Raw genomic sequence first — 3,705 nt, 5'->3', positions numbered from 1 at the left:
TGGTTGGTCTCCCCCTCTGATTTCCCCCCTTCATTCTTCCCCTCCTGCTATCTTCTTCTTTTTTTTTTCTTAACATATATTGCATTATTTGTTTCAGAGGTACAGATCTGTGATTCAACAGTCTTGCACAATTCACAGCACTCGCCATAGCACATACCCTCCCCAATGTCTATCACCCAGCCACCCCATCCCTCCCGCCCCCCCCAACACTCCAGCAACCCTCAGTTTGTTTCCTGAGATTAAGAATTCCTCATATGAGTGAGGTCATATGATACATGTCTTTCTCTGATTGACTTATTTCACTCAGCATAACACCCTCCAGTTCCATCCATGTCGTTGCAAATGGCAAGATCTCATTCCTTTTGATGGCTGCATAATATTCCATTGTGTATATATGCCACATCTTCTTTATCCATTCATCTGTCGGTGGACATCTTGGCTCTTTCCACAGTTTGGCTATTGTGGACATTGCTGCTATAAACATCGGGGTGCACGTACCCCTTCAGATCCCTACATTTGTATCTTTGGGGTAAATACCCAGTAGTGCAATTGCTGGATCATATGGTAGCTCTATTTTCAACTGTTTGAGGAACCTCCATACTGTTTTCCAGAGTGGCTGCACCAGCTTGCATTCCCACCAACAGTGTAGGAGGGTTCCCCTTTCTCCGCATCCCCGCCAACATCTGTCGTTTCCTGACTTGTTAATTTTAGCCATTCTGACGGGTGTGAGGTGGTATCTCATTGAGGTTTTGATTTGGATTTCCCTGATGCTGAGCGATGTTGAGCACTTTTTCATGTGTCTGTTGGCCATTTGGATGTCTTCTTTGGAAAAATGTCTGTTCCTGTCTTCTGCCCATTTCTTGATTGGATTATTTGTTCTTTGGGTGTTGAGTTTGAAAAGTTCTTTATAGATTTTGGATACTAGCCCTTTATCTGATATGTCATTTGCAAATATTTTCTCTCATTCTGTTGGTTGTCTTTTGGTTTTGTGGACTGTTTCTTTTGCTATGCAAAAGATTTTTATCTTTTTTTTTAAAGATTTTATTTATTATTTATTCATGAGAGACAGAGAGAGAGAGAGAAGCAGAGGGAGAAGCAGGCTCCCCGCTGAGCAGGGAGCCCAATGTGGGACTCGATCCCAGGACTCTGGGATCATGACCTGAGCCGAAAGCAGATGCTTAACCATCTGAGCCACCCAGGCGCCCAAGCTTTTTATCTTGATGAAATCCCAATAGTTCATTTTTGCTCTTGCTTTCCTTGCCTTTGGCAATGTTTCTAGGAAGAAGTTGCTGAGGCTGAATCGAAGAGGTTGCTGCCTGTGTTCTCCTTTAGGATTTTGATGGACTCCTGTCTCACGTTTAGGTCTTTCAACCATTTGGAGTCTATTTTTGTGTGTGGTGTAAGGAAATGGTCCAGTTTCATTCTTCTGCATGTGGCTGTCCAATTTTCCCAACAGCATTTGTTGAAGAGACTGTCTTTTTGCCATTGGACGTTCTTTCCTGCTTTGTCGAAGATGAGTTGACCATAGAGTTGAGGGTCCATTTCTGGACTCTCTATTCTGTTCCATTGATCGATGTGTCTGTTTTTGTGCCAGTACCATACTGTCTTGATGATGACAGCTTTGTAATAGAGCTGGAAGTCTGGAATGGTGATGCTGCCAGCTTTGCTTTTCTTTTTCAACATTCCTCTGGCTATTCAGGGTCTCTTCTGGTTCCATACAGATTTTAGGATTATTTGTTCCATTTCTTTGAAAAAAGTGGATGGTATTTTGATGGGGATTTCATTGAATGTGTAGATTGCTCTAGGTAGCATTAACATCTTCACAATGTTTGTTCTTTCAATCCATGAGCATGGAACGTTTTTCCATTTCTTTGTGTCTTCCTCAATTTCTTTCATGAGTATTCTATAGTTTTCTGAGTACAGATACTTTGCCTCTTTGGTTAGATTTATTCCTAGGTATCTTATGGATTTGGGTGCAATTTTAAATGGGATCAACTCCTTAATTTCTCTTTCTTCTGTTTTGTTGTTGGTGTATAGGAATGCCACTGATTTCTATGCAATTGATTTTATGTCCTGCCACTTTACTGAATTCCTGTATGAGTTCTAGCAGTTTTGGGGTGGAGTCTTTTGGGTTTTCCACATAAAAGAGTGTATCATATCATTTGTGAAGAGTGAGAGTTTGACTTCCTCTTTGCCGATTTGGATGCCTTTGATTTCTTTTTGTTGTCTGATTGCTGTGGCTAGGACTTCTAATACTATGTTGATTAGCAGTGGTGATAGTGGACATCCCTGCCACGTTCCTGACCTTAGGGGGAAATCTCTCAGCTTTTCCCCATTGACAATGATATTCGCTGTAGGTTTTTCATAGATGGCTTTTATGATATTGAGGTATGTACCCTCTATCCTTATACTCTGAAGAGTTTTGATCAAGAAAGGATGCTGTACTTTGTCAAATGCTTTTTCTGCATCTATTGAGAGGATCCTATGATTCTTGTTCTTTCTTTTGTTAATGTATTGTATCATGTTGATTGATTTGCGGATGTTGAACCAACCTTACAGCCCAGGGATAAATCCCACTTGGTCATGGTGAATAATCCTTTTAAAGTACTGTTGGATCCTATTGGCTAGTATTTTGGTGAGAATTTTTGCATCCATGTTCATCAAGGATATTGGTCTGTAATTCTCCTTTTTGATGGGGTCTTTGTCTGGTTTGGGGATCAAGGTAATTGTGGCCTCATAAAATGGGTTTGGAAGTTTTCCTTCCATTTCTATTTTTTGGAACAGTTTCAGGAGAATAGGTGTTAATTCTTCTTTAAATGTTTGGTAGAATTCCCCTGGGAAGCCCTCTGGCCCTGGGCTTTTGTTTGTTGGGAGATTTTTGATGACTGCTTCAATTTCCTTAGTGGTTATGGGTCTGTTCAGGTTTTCTATTTCTTCCTGGTTCAGTTTTGGTAGTTGATACATCTCTAGGAATGCATCCATTTCTTCCAGGTTATCTAATTTGCTGGCATATAGTTGCTCATAATGTTCTTATAATTCTTTGTATTTCTTTGGTGTTGGTTGTGATCTCTCCTCTTTCATTCATGATTTTGTTGATTTGGGTCATTTCTCTTTTCTTTTTGATCAGTCTGGCCAGGGGTTTATCAATCTTGTTAATTCTTTCAAAGAACCAGCTCCTAGTTTCATTGATCTGTTCTACTGTTCCTTTGGATTCTATTTCATTGATTTTTGCTCGATTTTTATTATTTCTCTTCTCCTGCTGGGTTTAGGCTTTATTTGCTGTTTTTTCTCTAGCTCCTTTAGGTGTAGGGTTAGGTTGTGTATTTGAGACCTTTCTTGTTTCTTGAGAAAGGCTTGTATTACTATATACTTTCCTCTCAGGACTGCCTTTGCTGCATCCCAAAGATTTTGAACAGTTGTGTTTTCATTTTCATTGGTTTCCATGAATTTTTTTTAATTCTTCTTTAATTTCCTGGTTGACCCATTCATTCTTTGGTAGGATGCTCTTTAGCCTCCATGTATTTGAGCTCTTTCCGACTTTCCTCTTGTGATTGAGTTCTAGTTTCAAAGCATTGTGGTCTGAAAATATGCAGGGAATGATCCCAATCTTTTGGTACTTGTTGAGACCTGATTTGTGACCTAGGATGTGATCTATTCTGGAGAATGTTCCATGGACACTAGAGAAGAATGTGTATTCCATTGCTT

This window comes from Callorhinus ursinus, unplaced genomic scaffold, assembly GCF_003265705.2.
Source record: "Callorhinus ursinus isolate GAN/ISIS: 27379988/994484 unplaced genomic scaffold, GSC_fseal_2.0 scaffold14, whole genome shotgun sequence".
NCBI classification, from domain to species: Eukaryota; Metazoa; Chordata; class Mammalia; order Carnivora; family Otariidae; genus Callorhinus; species Callorhinus ursinus.
The sequence above is the reverse complement of the archived record's forward strand: the minus strand, read 5'-3'. Positions refer to the sequence as shown.